General features: G+C 37.8%; 1 long non-coding RNA gene across 1 annotated transcript in view; it reads right to left on the reverse strand.

Annotated features, from left to right (window-relative positions):
- The window catches only part of LOC144291181 (uncharacterized), a 110,974-nt gene extending 98,226 nt beyond the window's left edge, over positions 1-12,748 (reverse strand). Inside the window, exon 1 of the long non-coding RNA XR_013358512.1 lies at positions 12,132-12,748. This is a non-coding gene — a long non-coding RNA (uncharacterized LOC144291181). The remainder of the gene's footprint in view (positions 1-12,131) is intronic.
- Between the last annotated feature and the right edge of the window lie 4,887 nt (positions 12,749-17,635).

Below are 17,635 nucleotides of genomic sequence, written 5' to 3' on the forward strand. Positions count from 1 at the left end.
CCAGCACTTAAAAGCAATGGATTAGAAAAGAAAAATAACATCCCAGCTTATAAATTAATGTGTTCATTAACCATATTTTTTGAACTTGTCTTATTCTTCATATTGATGTTATAATAACAACTAAGTCTAAATGGTAACTGATTAATCCATTCAACGAATACATAAGTGCTTACTAAATATCAGGTACCTTGCTAGATTAGGGATAAAATAGTGAGAAAGAAGGCAAAAACAAATCAATGCCACCACAATAAAACAGAAATTGTTCCTGTCCTCAATGACTCATATTCTAAGATGATCATTAGTCAACAACTTTAACAATTAACAATCTAATCATGTAAACACATAATTATTAGAAATAAGAAATGCATCTTGCAGTTCAGAATGTGACCTTAAGGAATATTTGCTGAGAACGTGATGCTTAAAGAGAGAAATTAAAAATAAATAATTAAGGGACACCTGGGTAGCTCAGTCAGTTAAGTGTTCAATTCTTGATTTTGGCTCAGATCATGATCTCAGAGTCATGAGATCAAACCTATATGTGTCAGGCTCTGTGCTGAGCATGGACCCTGGTTAGGATTCTCTGTCTCCCTCTTCTGTCCTTTCTCCATTCCCCCAGCTCAGGTGCTCAAACCTCTCTCTCTCCCCAAAATAATAATAATAATAATAATAATAATAATAATAATAATAAAGAGGAGGAGGAGGAGGAGGAGGGAAATTTCCACAGAAAGAAAACAGTATACTGACACTCTCCTTGACTAAAATCTCGATAGGCTCTTCTAAGCCTGACTAGCACCAGCCTTTGGGTATGTCCTCAAGACCCCAGTTTTAACAAAGATCCAACTAAGTCAGTTTAATTAGAACCCCACCTTGGTACCTAATAAAACTCCTCATTATCCACCATCCTTCAGGTAATGTCTGCTCACCCTCACATGGCTTCAGTCAGAATCCTGTTAAAATGGTTTTTCCAGAATCCTCCCTTACCCACATTTCTACTTACTAATTTTCCAACCACTGATCCCAAACCTGCTTCATGTTTGTAAATTCCCACTTTTCCACATTAAATTCAGAATTGAGGCGAATTTTTTTAAAGATTTATTTATTTATTCATGAGAGACAGACTGAGAGAGAGAGAGAGGCAGAAACACAGGTAGACAGAGAAGCAGGCTCGTCAAGGGGAGCCTGATGCGGCACTTGATCCCAGACCCAGGATCACAACCCTGAACTAAAGGCAGGCGCCCAACCCCTGAGCCACCCAGGTAGAGATGAATTCTATCCTAAGTCTCTCTTCCCCTGTTGCAATCTGTTTTTACTGCTTTAACTCCTATCAGTCTGTTTTTACTTTAATAATGTGCATAGGTCCTGAGGAGAGAGAGGTCACTGTATCACATCAAAAAACACCTCCTTATATTTTTCATAATAGAACTAATACATTTGATATGATTGAGAGGGTCTGCAGACTATTTTTCCAAATTTAATTAGAACTTCCCAATGTTTTTGTAAATAAAGTTTTATGAGAACACAACCACAGCCATCATTGACATACTTTCTGTAGCTGCTCCACCCACTAAGAAGGCAGAGCTGGGTAACTGTGACCAAAACTGTACAATTACAGAGACTAAAATATTTCCCATCTGGCCCTTCCAAATCCTGTTAATAGATTTTTAATCAGGTATAAAAAACATTGCTTTAATGAAATTGCCAAATTTTGCAAAATCTTGGGCACTTTTGGACAAATTTCATGAAGGAACTTGTGATTGATGTTGAGACTTCTTTCCTAAGATATTACAATTTTTTGAAGGTCACCTGATGACTTTGTTCAAATAAAATTTAAGGCAGACTCCCAAAATATGTATCAGAATGAAATAGAGTGCCCTATTTAAAGTGAAGAAAAGAGGCCCAGATCTCTGCCTAAATACTGAACCAATCCTTCTAGGCAGAACAAATATTTTGGAAAACACTGCTCTAGAATTCAAGAATAAAATGACATTCTACATTTCCAAAGGAGTCATGGCCATTTATTTTCCCCCTAAAACTTTTTTATAAAGTTTCTATGCAGAAAGTTTGCATTAATAATATAATGCTGACCAATATGTTCTACAAATAAATTCAACATTTAACATTTTGCCATATTTGCTTTTTAATAGTGCAATTGTATGTTTATAAACTTTTCTTTTGGGGATCCCTGGGTGGCGCAGTGGTTTGGCGCCTGCCTTTGGCCCAGGGCGCGATCCTGGAGACCCGGGATCGAGTCCCACGTCGGGCTCCCGGTGCATGGAGCCTGCTTCTCCCTCTGCCTGTGTCTCTGCCTCTCTCTCTCTCTCTGTGACTATCATAAATAAATAAAAATTAAAAAAAAAATAAAATAAACTTTTCTTTTACATAATTAATTCTATCTAATCTGAAGGCAACAGCCTCCTTCATCCTCAAGTTCTTTAGCATGCCTCTCTTAAAGTTGTTCTCTTACATAACCAAAATACCATCACCACATCACAAAAATAATTAGCAACAATTTTCTCTAATACCTAATATATAGTGCACATTCAAATTTTACCCATTTGAATTACAACTCTCAAACTCATGCACTGAATTTCTTTATGTCCCTCTGTTTTTTATTATGGTAAGTATTATACTTGTTTGCTTCTTTTATTATATTGACTTTCTGGACAGACCAAGACAGTGTTGTGAAAAACATTCTATACCTGGAATTGTCTCATTCTGTGTCTTTTATTGTGTTCATTCTTTCTTGTATTTCCTGGAAATTTAATTGATTGGAACATATTTAATAAATAAAATCTCATAGGCCCATACTAATGTCGGGGGGGGGGGGAACAGCAAAAGCAAAAAACAAACTAAGACTCTTCAGATCACTGGAGGTGATTATTACATCAATATTTTACTTTGAAAACTTCTAATTAAAGGAAAATAAGCATTCAGCCTGTTTTTTTAAAGAAAGAACTGTATTTTATGCCAGGTTGATGAGAAAAAGTGCTTCTTCATAGGAATTTCCAGTCAATAACTGTAGATGGAAAGAAAGAATTAGAAAATCACCATTCTACAGTGCCCAATGAATCACTGATCAAGGAAAAGACAACCTACAGATGCTAAAAAGATTAGATGAAAAGTTGTTAGAGAGCCAGCAGTCTAGTACCAAAGAAATCTCTCACCCTCTTCCAGGGTACTTATTCATTACAAAGGAAAAAATACAGTTTGAAATAGAAAAATCTGGTGTGGGCACCTGGGTGGCTCAGCCCTTTAAGCATCTGACTCTTGATTGCAGCTCAGGTCATGATCTCCCATTGGGCTCTTCACTGGGATTGGAGCCTGCTTAAAATTTTCTCTCTCCCTCTCCCTTTGCCCCTCCCCACCCCTGTGCACCTGCATTCTCTCTAAAAAATAAAAATTAGAAAAAAAAATTGGCCCACCTTAATTCATATGATCAAACTTAGCACCACTAATACTGAAGCAGCCTGATTTCATGCCCTTTTGGTAGGACACAATGTAAAATACATGTATCTCAAATGAAAGGATCTTGCCAAACATTTTTTTCTTTTACGTAAAGAATTATTCTAATTAGGTGCTTGATGAAATAATCTCATAATTACAACTTGATAAAAATAGATCTTTTTAGGTTGTAAGTAAACTTGAAACAGTGATTAATCATTCTAGGAATGGGTGTGACCATCCACAGCTAAGCTGGTTTAACTGAGGAAGCTGCATACTGGAGAGAAAAAGGATAGGGAACTAACTATACCTAAGGATCCACACTTACATATTCAAACCATGTGTAATTGAAAAAGCTCAGTGACACTGTCTACCACAATTTCTTCTCAGAGCCCAGTTTTTCCACTGATATGGTTAAGTTTCAGTAATTTATTTCTCACATTATTCAAAGTTCTATGAATTTTTAACACAGGATATGGTCTTATAATACAGTTTAGTGTAGTGGTTAAGAATAAGGACTTCAGATCCAGACTGTCTCCATGTAAAATCCAAGCTCTGCACCTGTCATATCCTCTGAAAGCCTCAGCCCATTGATCCACAAAATGGAGATACTGGAATTACCTTACCTATATCATAGGTTATAGTGAAGATTTATTCAGTTAATGCATATAAAATACTTAGAAAAAATGAGTATTGCACAGTAAATATTCAGCATACATTATTATATTGTTTACTTACATTCTTATTTAAAATCATTTATATTTTATTAGACATGGGATCTGAATTAAGACACTGCTGGTATCAATTATACAGTAGAGTTACAAACACCATTGTCAACACGCTTGTCTTAATAGGCATTTGACACATTAGTGAAAACTGAGCTGGGCTCTAGGCTGATTTGACATCTGAAAGCCATTTTCAACCCCCTTCTTTTTACTTTTCTATTCAGAGACATAAAACTACCTTACAGCAAGAGAAAACTAAGTAGCATACTTCTTGCTATGAGAAGTTATTGGAAATCAACTAGTGAAGCATCTAGCAAAACTTTTGAAAGGGATAAACTCAGCTGGCATCACTGCTTTTGTCCTCCACTCTTCACCATTCTTTCTATCTGAAAGACACATACAGCATCAGGAAGTGAAGCATCCATGTTGAGAATGTGAACTCAAAAGCCACAGTCTTTTGGACAGCAGAGTAGACAGAGATAAGAGCTGGGTCTCTGATGGCACCACTGAGCACCTACAGCAGTCAGCCTACTAGACTTCTTGTTGTATGAGAAAAGTAAGTTCTATGTGTTTAAACCACAATTTATCTGGTTTTATAATTGCTTGCCACTGAAGACAATCCCAACCTATATACTTATTCTATTTCATTCAATGTCGTAAAAACAGTAATAGGGAGGCAAGATTATTATCTGTTTGACACATGTAGTAAATACATTCTTTAAAAGCCTTGTTTTGAAAAAAGCTGCAAAGACTGAGTCTATCTACAACTTTCATTAAGGTTTAAAACTTTATTTTGCTGAATAGGTTAGGAGATGATTATCTTGCATTCTAATTTGTATACTCTTCAACAGAAACTGTACCAGCAGCAAATTGAAGTGGGTTAATACAAATGACTTATCTTCAAGGCAATTACAACCACCAATGTCTTATTAGATGTTTAAAGACTATGAGAAAGGTTTATTGAATTTAATGGAGGATTTGCAGAAAAAAAAAAAAAAACCTGAGAATTTTATTGTGTCTTATGGATTGTGAAGGCTTTAAGAACTGTCTAGAAGATACATCCCATCATGATTAAAAAAAAAATCCATAATGCTGAGGCACCTGGGTGGCTCAGTGGTTGAGCATCTGCCTTCAGCTCAGGCAATGATCCTGGAATCGAATTCCACATCAGGATCCCTGCAGGGAACCTGCTTCTCCCTCTATGTTTCTGTCTCTCATGAATAAATAAATAAAATCTTTAATAAATAAATAAAATCGAATTCCACATCAGGATCCCTGCAGGGAACCTGCTTCTCCCTCTATGTTTCTGTCTCTCATGAATAAATAAATAAAATCTTTAAAATAATAACCCATAATTCTTAAGGCAATTTACTAAGCCAAGGGAAACTGATATTGTGATAGATACTAAATTTATCATTCAGCTCTGAAATATGGGAGTCCACTATCTGGTATACTTTGGAGAGCCGGTCTATCGATTCTTGTTAAATTAATGTTAGCACTCTTCATTTTTCTTATGCTGCTAATTAAAGGAAACAGGCTGGTTGAAACTCATTTTTGAATGAAATCTGAAGTGATGCCCACTGCAGAAAGGCAAAGGTACCTTCCACTGCTTGAAACTTTTTGTTTGGAGATTTCTGAGTTTCAGGGAAATAGTCCTATAGCCATCAATTTTCCTCTCCTTTTTTTTTTACCTTAAAGTTTCTTTCCTCTATTCTACTACAAACCACAGATTTAAATATAGGTAAAAAAAATTCTTCCCCTGGTCAACTCACTTCAAGACCTATAAATATAAGAATCACCTCCTAAATATATCTACAAAGCTCTTTTTATATTAAAATTTCATCAGTATCCCTAGTGTGTACACCATAAGGTTTAGAAGGAATTATTTCTATTCTAGAGCATCCCAGAGGCCCCAGAAAACCCAACGAGCAATGTGTTTTCTGAATACAAGAGTCGCAATTACGATAGTTTTTTCACTGGAGTTTTGTCAACTCTTTCCCTAAACAACCTAAGTAGAATTTTTATTATATTCAGCTATCCATTTTCATGCTGTATAGTACTCAGAACACACCAAAGGGTAAGAGGAGGATATTCCAAATTTAAAGGCAACTGGATTTACTAATTCTGCCTGAAAGTATTTCAAATGTTAAGAATAAGCAATTTTTAAAATTGTTTTTATCCAGAAGTATGCAGAGCACGTATATTCCTGACACCAACATGGCAAGGTGAATGCAAGGAGGTATTACAAATGTTCAGACTCTATGCTCTTCTCTCCACCACCTTTATTTCTCTACACCCCAGTAATGTTGAAATACAACATTTGAGATGATCAAGTAAGTTATTCTCTATTACCCTACCTTCTTGATCCTGACAATACACTTCCATTGGAAACATAGCACATTTGAGCTTTCCCAAGGACTGCACCAAATGCACACATGCATGGTAAGCTGGGTCCTACACTGACTGGAAGCCATGATAAGCAAAGGCCAGCACAGGTTCTGAGTCCAGCAAATCCAGACTTTATTAGGCAAATAAAGTCCCTGAGATCTCCAGAAGTTCGCATTTTTGTGGAGTGTAAAGATATCAAAGCAAACAAATCACTCCATTTTAAATGGCTCTAACTCCTATAACTTAGATAAGCACGCACGCATGCATACACACACACTATAAGAGCACTAAGGAGAATGGAATGTTATCTTCAAAAGTAAGGCCATGAAGGAAAGAAGAGATTCTTTTTCCTATTCTAAGGTTCTCTGGGAACCAAGGATGGAACCTTGTAAATAGGACTGGCCAAAAAAAAAAACATAAAACAACAACAAAAAAAAACAGATTAGCAAGAGATGAGCATACATATTTATTTAATGTGAGTTCTGCATGACACAAGAGCCTTCAAAAGGAAATGAAGACCTAAAGAGACAGTTAAACCTGAACATTTTTATACCGTGTTTGATGAAGAATGGAAAAGTCATGCAAAGATGTGATAAGGCAAAAGGGTATAAGCTAAGGATAGTAAACTGGGGAAAACTTAGCAAGGCCTCCTACTTCAGATTCTCCTTGGCATTACTGTCTTTGGAGACAATGCTCCTTTTCTCCAGGTATAAGAAAGACACCTCTCACATGTGATCTTATGACCTGCTTCAGGAGAGAAAGGGGAGGCCAGAGAGTCCTCACTGGTACTACTATTTCTCAGATTCCTTCAGCTTCAAATATTCAATATGCCAAGGAGCCATATTCTGGAATAGCATATTCTGAACCCCATCAAACTATTTTTGACAAGGCCACAAGTGAACAGGTATCTAAATTGTACATGCTGGGGAGGTAAAGTATCCTGGCAGATGCAGTAGCTGGTTCAAGGGCTCCAAGATGAGAATGAAGTTAATGGGATTTTAGGAACAGAAACAAAGGACACTGTAGCTGGACCAGAACTGTTAAGAAGGTATGTGGTAGGTGACAGGCTGAGGCTAGCTTTCCACCAGACTTTACAGACGATGAAAAGGTGAGAGATGATAGAGTGTTTCACACAGGGGAGAAATGAGAATTTATTTGTACATTAAAAAGACCTCGTTCTGAAGCTTAGGGATGCTATCATGGGGCTAACTTACAGAGCTATACTAAAGAGTTCACATACTTAAGGTCTACACTCAATGTTGGGTACATAGTTAAAATTCAATAAATATTAGCTCATCAGTATCTCTTTTTGTTATGATGACTTGCAACAACAATGCATCCCAAATCTATAATCCCAAACAATGTATCTCAAATCCCAAAGAAGAACGATCACATTTTCTATTTAACTTTTAATTGATTTTCTTTATTATAAAAGTCATACATACTCATTTATAGAATCCATAAAACTATAACTATCATAAATATGAGGAAAATCTGCAACTATAATTCTTTCTCGCACAGATAATTGCTAATAGTAATTCCTTTCCTCTAGTTTCTTTTTTTTTTTTCTATGCAATAATATCCATAGGGTTGAACTCTACTTTCATACTTTTGTATGCGGTTACATTTTTTCATGTTAAGATTTAACACATATAATCTTTTTTCAGAAGGTGCCATACAAAATCACTATTATTGTCTCTGCACGTTTGTTTAACTCTCCAGCATGTCACAAATCAAATGTGTGTGTATTCCTAGTAAGTCTCAATTCAACTCTCTGATACATGTTGAGCACACTGGAATTTTTATACCGATTTAACAGATGGGTAGAGACTTCACTGGCCAGTTGGAAAAGCTATAGTTCAAATGGGTAGGAAAGTTAAATCTAAAACCCAGCTTTTTGTTTCTGGCCCACTGTCCCACCAAATCCTTCCAACACCCACAGTTCACTAGATCCTTTTTGCTCAGTACCCTGTGGTCTAGTCGACACTATAGCTTGTTAGAAATATGGGACTCAGGCCCCATACCAGCTCCATTGATGCACTGCCTGCACTTTAACAACATCTCTAAATAATTTCTTTATACATTGAAGTTTGAGAAGCACGAAGTAATATACTTTCAACCTGTTGTATAAGGAGGCTAGGATGGCCAAAATAACTATGTGATGCTCGCTGTCAGTCTTATGCTTCAAGCTGAACACAAGAGTTTATTGGTTTCATACGGAAGACAGGAAAAATAGCAATTTTGAGCTAAAAATGTTCTACCAGCCATGTATTTATTGCTACTAAAACACAGCATAAAAACGAACTACTAACTCACTTAGCTGAAAGCCATTAACTAAAAAGGATCGCAGAACTTGCGTTTTAAAAATAATTTTCACCTGCAGATAGACTAGTTCATGTACACAAATGGCAGTGTGAATAAACATTCATTTCATCATTGATTATATTAGCAAAAGGCCAGCAAAACTCTAAATGTGATTACAAGGGATTGGCTACATAAATCATGCTACATCTGTACCAAGGCAAATTACTCTGTCATTTAAAAGGATGTAATATTATGGAATGCCCTCCCAAGTGCTGTTAAGTGAAAACAAGATACTTTGTGTGGAAAAGACACATAAATATGATTGTAAACACATAGAATATTTCTGGAGGAAAGAGAATAGGAAAAATGGAGCTAGATTTGCAATTTAGCAATTTGTCTCCACCATTAACTAGTTCAGTAACTAGTTCAATTCTTATTTTCAAGTCTCAGTATTTATCTTAAAGGAGAGCAAGCTATCTTTCCCACCTTATAATATTATAAGGATGAAATAAGGAAATGCACAGAAAGATCCATTATGAACTATAATATGCTAGACAAAATGAGATCTGTATTATAGAGCTTTGATGCTTAGTGTTTTGATATTGTCTAAATGGAAACACATCAAATATTAACCACTCCTATTATTGTTCCCCTCCAATACAACCAACGTTTTGTTGATGAATGAGTCTTTCTGAATCACAAATCTTAACATGAATCTGCCTACAAAATCCTGAGATATGTCATGCATTTGACTTTCCAGGCTCATACTGACCCTGCCCAATTAAAAATAAACAACAAAACAAGCTTCCCTTTAATAATTTTTTAAAACACTCTGTATTTTCAATCCAAGTTTTTTTTTTTTTTTAAGATTTTATTTATTTATTCATGAGAGATACAGAAAGAGAGAGGCAGAGACACAGGCAGAGGCAGAAGCAGGCTCCATGCAGGAAGCCCACGTGGGACTCAATCCCAGGTCTCCAGGGTCAGCCCCTGGGCTGAAGCCTGTGCTAAATCGCTGAACCACCCCGGCGGTCCTCAATCCAAATGTTGTACATTCTTTGTCCCTAAGCAGTATCCTCAAATTGAATCCAACTTGTTAGGATTTGGTCTGTGGCAAGGCTAGGAAAAATCTGCTTATTCTTATATGCTAAATCCAGTGTGCACAGATGTTGTGGATAGAATTAGGAGAGATGACAGGGAGGTATTGATGGTGATCGTGTTATGACACTATTCTATTCCCTTACAAATGCTGGGACCCATGGCAAAGAAAGCTTGCCTGAGATACACATTAAATGTCTCAACTTCTCTCTTACCTTACCAATACCTGTCAGGTTATAACTACCAAAAGAGAGCCTGTTTAGTGCTCTCCTTTTAGACTGTCTATTCTCCTTTCTCTACTAGAGGAAAACCTACCATTCCTTTAAGGACAATTTCAAATGTGATTCCTTTCAATAAGTCATTTCTAATTACCTCAATCCAATGTTTTTTAGCCTTTTCTGAGTCACTACTGTATATGCTCAGCTGTCTTATGAGATGTCACATTCTCATGTGTTATAATCAATTGATTCATATTTTTTTCCTACTACACAGTATCCTGAGGACAAGATTGTGCCTTGTTCAATTTTTACATCTGCAAAAGCATTTCATAATGAGTAGGCATTCAGCGAAACGTTGATTCATCACATCATGCAATAAATAAAAAGTATGCCCCCAAAATTAACTTAAATCTATGTGGTAAAAACAATTCGGTCTCTTTAAGTGAAAAATAACTGTCTATGAAAGGAACACATTTAATCAACAAAGGAATTGCCTTTATAAAGACCCACTCTACACTGGGAATTTCCTACAGCTACCTTTTTAATAAATTTTGTTGGAAAACAAAGCATATTTGTATAAACTAAGGTAAATTATTCTCTAAACTGGCAAATACATAGCAGTTAGCAGGTTACTTTCAAATGGCTAGCTTTGCTTGTTACTTGTATATGTTTAAAAGTTCCACCCCTTTGTATGCATGCATTTACTCAAAAGCCACCCAAACAATTTAAGACAAACATAATAGAGATTTTTGTTCCAAACTGGAATCCCAACAGAAGGAAAAAAATTACAATGACATTAATAACTAATGACTCAATCAAAAATTGATTTAAGACAAATAAACAGTGATGAAAGTCACGTTTAGACTCATTTAGTCTGTCTGGAAGAGTCAGAGGAAAAATGAAAGCCAGTAAGTGCTAAAGTTTTGAGAGAAATTACACATTTAATTCATAATCTCTAGCTTTATTTTGAAATTATTTCAGCGAGTTATGCTAAACTGCACCAAAACTTAGAGACGATTTTTTTTTTTTTGATGTAAAGACTATCAGCATTCATCAAGGCTGCATGTTGAGTTATTCAATAGAGGCATCTAATGCATACCTGAGCCTCATATACAGTTCCACAGCTCTAATCAGGAACCACTAAACGGGCTTTATAATAGACAAAAGGAAAATTAAACAGGAGACTCCAGTAAACAGCAACTACCACCTTGGTTGGCCACGATTTTGCTTCAAGCCTTCACCTTAAGGTTGACTTAGCCATAACCTCATCCCTTCTAAGCTTCTACACATAACTAGTCATAACTTGTCCTCACCTCCTTCTAGCTTGCTGGAGGAAGTTCTCTCATTCCTCACTCTACCAGAATTGCAAACAACAAAAAGCAACTCTGGCTAACTCCAGCAAACAACACAATTTGTTAGGAAAAGGTGAAATGAGGCTCCAAAAGAGTAGAAAAAGCCTGAGGGCTCCGACCTTCTAGGAAGCAGAAACGGATGGTCTTTTTGATGATACAACCGACCTGATGAATGATCTCCTCCCTGTGCCTCCTTCTGGTGTCACTTAACACTCAAGGGCTGGGTTTCTAGGAGCCAGTACCTGCTCATCCTACTTTGCTGCCACCTGGCCCACCCCTCTGGAAGAAGTCTAGGCAGCTGAAGGCAAAAGTGCAAGTGCGTCCCACCCGGAACCAGAATGGGACATCCCGGGTGGACACAGACCTTTACTTCCTCTCTGACCGCCCCCTCCCAGACCCACCCATTTTTCTTAAATCCTTTTCTCCTAGGCTTAGAAAGCCCAGATTATCAATAAAGGAAACTTTCAGACTTAGAATCAAGAAAAAGATCACGTCGTTTCAGGTCTCCTGCCTGTGCCCCGCATGATTCAGTCGGAACTGAAATGCCATTAATCTTTGCTAGGTGAAATTCCACTCCTTCTTCCAAACCTATTTCAAAATATTACCTCCTCTGTAATGATTTTCCTGACCTCTCCATGAAGAATTCATCAGTCCTGCTCCTGAGCCTCCGAAGTGCATTCTTCATCCCCGGATGGACTTGCCTCTGTGTTACAGTTAATTGGTTACATGTCGGTCTCCAGGACAGGACTGAAGGCACCCCCCGCCCCCGCAGCTGCCCGAAACTGTCCAGCTCCGCATCGTCCCCGCAGACCCAGCCAGTGAGTCTCCCACAGATGCACGTGGAATATGTGAATAAAAGTTTGAGGGAACCGCTCAAATAAACCCGTAAGCCCAGGACCGGGCCGCCGCTGACTGCCGCCTCAGCACACCTCACTTCCGGGGTTCTTTTACTCGGAGCTGGAACCGCGGAATAACCGGGCAGCCAGCCCTCCAAGCGCCATCCAACTCCAGGTTCCACAGTCCAGGTTCCTCATTCCTTAAGCTTTCGAAACAAGGTCAGACCGGCAACTGCAGCCAATACCGTCCTGCTGCCCCAGCAGCTGCCTGGAAGGCTATGAACATCACGTCACGTGGGAACTCCCAGGATCCCACGGGAAGAGAACGCCACGTCACGTGGGAACTCCCAAGATCCCGCGGGAAGAGAATGCCACATCACGTGGGAACTCCCAAGATCCCACGGAAAGGGAACGTCACGTCACGTGGGAACTCCCAGGATCCCCCGGTAAGAGTGCTGGGCTCCTGCGAGGCGCTGTTTCCCGCCCCACGCACCACCTGTCCTGGAGGAAAAGGCGTCAAGCTCACGAGTCAGTTCCTCGAGTTCTGTCACTTGAGAGGGCTGCCCTGAAAAATTCCTCCCAGATAGCCTCTGATGCCATTCTGTGTGTGTGTGTGTGTGTGTGTGTGTGTGTGTGTCCTATGACCATTACAAAATAAGCACAACCCATGGGAAAGCTGGGTTTTGGAGCAGTTGTTTTGGGAGTTAGGCTGAATTCGTTTTAACAGTTCTTCATGGTCACTGTCGTGATGCCTACTCCAAAAGGAGAGGGAGGAAAAATGTCAGGAATTCAAAAGTCTCTAGGCTAGATTTTACAGGAAAGAAACTCGGTAAATATTATTCTTGCTTCCTACAAACTTATCTAACCTGACTGGTAATGCAATAGACAGACATTATGAAAGGGGGGGCCGGAGTAATGGACACATAATATTTTTTAAGTAAATTGCCCATATGTCTGGAAAATGTCCATATGTCCAAAAAATATGAGTATCTAAAAGTGAAGTACAAAAAATGAAAAGAGATGAATTTGTATCCAATAACAGATGCAAATGGCCACTTTGCTAACTGCTTAAGGTAAATTGGAAAGCATCTACTTCAGAATTGTCACAAATATGACTGACTCACTTATTTGACATTTAAATTTTTCCACCACTTGAAAAGGTTATTTAGCTTTTATTTGGCCTGTTTTGTCACTCCAGTGAGATTTTAAACTCTATGAAGACAAGCACCATCTCTTTTACTTCTGTGACATTATGGAAATGCACCATACAGTTCTATACTTTTAAAATGCTCAATAAATATATTGGGAGGAAAGCACTTTCACTACCTTTATATCCCTTGAGTTCTAGAGACCAAGATAAAAAAAAAAAACAAAAAACAAAAAACTTAAGGTCTTCAGGTGTTTGTATTTTTATTTCTTAATCTATGTTAAGGAAGGAATTTTCCACACTCTAAATTATTGATATTAATCTTTAAATGTGGAAAGCACACTCATGTTGTATTTTAAAAAGACCTCACAAAAGAGTTTTATTAATTTAAGAACCTGAACATTCTAAATTGATATAAATCCTGCAGGTCTCTGGTACATACAACTGCCTTATTTCGTCAAAGCATTAGCAATATGGAAATGATTACCAGTACTTGCTTTTAACAGCACCTCCAACTAGTCTACACTGCGTTAAAATTCCTGTGTTTGCAGATACCCGTTTGAAATTATTCCTGAGGCAGGCTACAGAATAATAATAATAATAATAGTAATAATAATAATAAAGCAATAACAGAATCAGGAAAGCCGATAGGATTATTGAAAAGGAATTGCTAGTCTATATTTATAGCTCATTTGTATTTAATAGCAAATTAGACTTTGAATGGTATTGTGTGCTTCAGCAATTCTGCCGACAAGCATTAAAAGGGAAAAAGCAATTTTCTCCTGACAAACATAGACCTTTGACACTAGCTACATTCTTATTTGCACATAACTGATTTAAACGAACTGAAAGTTACTTTGTTTTTTTTTTTTGTTTTTTTTTTTGTTTTTTTTTTTTTTTTTTTTTATGATAGTCACAGAGAGAGAGAGAGGCAGAGACACAGGCAGAGGGAGAAGCAGGCTCCATGCACCGGGAGCCTGATGTGGGATTCGATCCCGGGTCTCCAGGATCGCGCCCTGGCCCAAAGGCAGACGCCAAACCGCTGTGCCACCCAGGGATCCCTGAAAGTTACTTTGGTTTATTTAGTTCCTTCCTCAACCTCTCAAATAGACTTGTGGTGTTTGGATAGGAATCACTTTCACAGAAACCCACACCAAATACCTGCTTTAATGGGGCCAGTAATTTCATTAGTCATTGAGTTTTATTTCATCTAAATAACACAATAAATGAACTACAGTAATTCCCTCTGACTGTTGAGAAGAACTTCTGTTTAATATTTACACTACTGTAAAAAATTAAGTCAAATATAAACAGAGGTGTTTATATTAATTTAATTCTAGAAAAGGTTATAAAAATTTTATAATCAAAAACATAAAAAGTTGAGTGCATTTCCATATTGCCTGAATCTAAACACATCACAAGAGAATTTTTTTCTCTGACCATTTAGATATTAGATAGCCCATTTATTGAATACTTGTCAGATGACAACGTGTTAGACATGAGCCTAGAGGAAGGAGGATTAGAAGAAATGAAAGGTTGGTTTCCTAATTTTTAGTTTATCTACAAAACTGGGAGATAAAAATAGTTTCAAAAAAATTGTGAAAACATTTAAAGAGGTTGAACAACAAATTCTTTATTGAGAGATTTAACAAAGGCTGCTAAAATACTTTTTCACATTGTGCTTTACTATTTTCATATACATCTTTCTATTTGATGCTTATTAGAGCAGATAGGTGTCATGAGTTCCATTCAGGGCCAGGTTCAAGGACATGGTATGTGTGCAGTGGCATGTGGCCCCAGGCTTAGAATGGTCCTAGGCTTAGTTTAATGCTTTGATGTTACCCTGAAATTCTTGATAATATTTGAACAGAGTCTTTATTTTGTACTGGGCCTCACAAACTACAGTTGCATATGGCAGACAAGAAAAGATACAGAGAGGAGTCATCTTCAAATTCAGGTAAAAAAGTTAGTTGACTTGTCTAGAGAAGGAAAAGAAAATATGGAATTTTGTTGGGTCTTTAATTGAACAGTGGGAAAAATGTGATTTGAGTGACAAAAAGAAGGAAAATGGGCTAATTCCAGGAGGATAATTTCTGTCAGGATGCTCATTTTTCGAGTAGGGAATGTAAGGTCCACCCAGACTCAGGTTTATCTGTGCCTGTTGAGATGCCAGCCAAAATATGTGATGGGAATTTTAAATGAAAAGATGAGAATTGAAATTAACTAGATCACCCTGTGAATAAGAGACCTACAGCCAACCTGATGTTGTATGTCTATTACAACATCTGACCTTCCCTTCATCAATGTGCATAGAGTTGTCTCCTCAGTTTGGGGCTGTTGCTTCTGTGCTGTCTTTCATGCTATGAAAACCAAGATGCTCTGTGCATTTGAAAGGAGCTGGCATAGCACTAGTTGTGCCCCACTTGCCCCTGAAGTGTGGCCTTCCAGAATTTTCTGGCTTTCCTTCCATTCTCATTCCTCACTGCATCCTCCTAACCATGTGTATTTTTAAGGCCTCATACAGTCTAGGTTTGAAATGCTCTAGATTAGGGGCTGAAAAACTCTGTCCAGGGCCTGGTTTTGTAAAGCTCTCAAATTAAGAATGGTTTTCACATTTTTAAAAGAGTTGTAAGCAAAATAAATAAAAATAAACACAGAACATGCAACCAGTGGTAAGGGGGAGGGCAGGGGGAGGGAGCAGGGAGGTAAGCGAGAAGGGGGGCAGTGTGGCGGGTTTTTGCTAATATATATGTACCCTGCAAATCCTAAAATGTTTAGTATCTAGACATTTATAGAAAAAAAGTATGCCAATCCCTGGTCTGGATAGGTTCAACCATTTTTAGAGAAATATATTTTTCAGAGTCTTCCTGACAAAGAACAATTATTAGAGTATCTTAAAGTTAGTGTCCTTACCTTTTTAACATCTAGACTCACTATTCACAAAGCACAGTAGGGTCTTAAGAACTCTGTCAGGCTGATGTCTTGATCTTGGAGAGTCAGGACTACATTACCCTCACCTCAGAGCAAAACTCCATTCAGACCTGCATTCCTTTCTGACCTTCATTCAACCTTGACTACCTCTCCTTGGATCTCAGCCTCAGTCAGTCAGTGGTAAATAGTAGGCTGCTTGTAATCTCTTGCTTTCATCGTATTTTCTCTCTTTTCCCTCCTCTTCTCTCCTAAAAAGCATTCTGCTCATGGCAGCCAAAGATTTATCTCTTTCTGTTGTGCCTGTTGGTCCACATTACATTGAAAACCTTCAAGAAATATAATCAGAAGACTTCTTTGACCCAGCTCACATGACTAGAGTGCAAACCTGAGTGTTGGCAGCTGTACTTCTTTTTGCACTTACCTGCTTAGTGGTAACTTCTTTTCCCAGGTACAGACAAAGCTCATCAAGCACAGGATCCTGGCCACCACCAAGCTTTCCCCAGCTACTTCTGCTGCTAACAGATGGGTACCCATCCATGGGTGGTTCTGTCTCAGCAGCCAAACCATCACGGCCAATCCCAACATTTTGGTATAAAGTATTGAGAAAATGGTCCACTGCATTGCAGCTAAAGAAGACTGGCTGGAAACATGCCTGCTTTCAGCATAGAAGGGCTTTTCACTCCACTGCAAATAGATATTTTTGGGTGATTTACCTCAATGAAAACCTGCATTAGGTTTTTCCTGTCCTAGTACTTTTTAAAGCATACCTACAAAAGAAAAGGTGAGTTGTGTGCAGTTCTGATTTGGCTGGATAATATAGTTGAAAACAGTCAAGAAGGGGAATATGAACTATTAAGATGCTGTTATTATATTCTCTTAGTCCTTTTAAACTGAACCAAATGTTCTTTCTTTCTCTTTCTTTTCCTTTCCTGACACAATGTTTTTGTGCAAGAATAATTTACTGAGAGGTTAACTTGTACTGGCTCTTCCTCTCTTTTCTGATTCCTTCATTACAAGCTAGAAGACAGGTCCTTAGTCACAGATGTTTACAGAGTGGAAATCAGAAGCCACTTAGAGTTAAAATCCCTTTCCTGTCACTTATAAAAACTTTTAAATAATTATGTAAGTGAATGTCTTCAAGGACAGGAAGAAGAAAGATAAAGAGATTTTACTAAGGCTATAAAGACATTGAAGA

Source organism: Canis aureus, chromosome 19, assembly GCF_053574225.1.
Source record: "Canis aureus isolate CA01 chromosome 19, VMU_Caureus_v.1.0, whole genome shotgun sequence".
Classification (NCBI taxonomy): domain Eukaryota; kingdom Metazoa; phylum Chordata; class Mammalia; order Carnivora; family Canidae; genus Canis; species Canis aureus.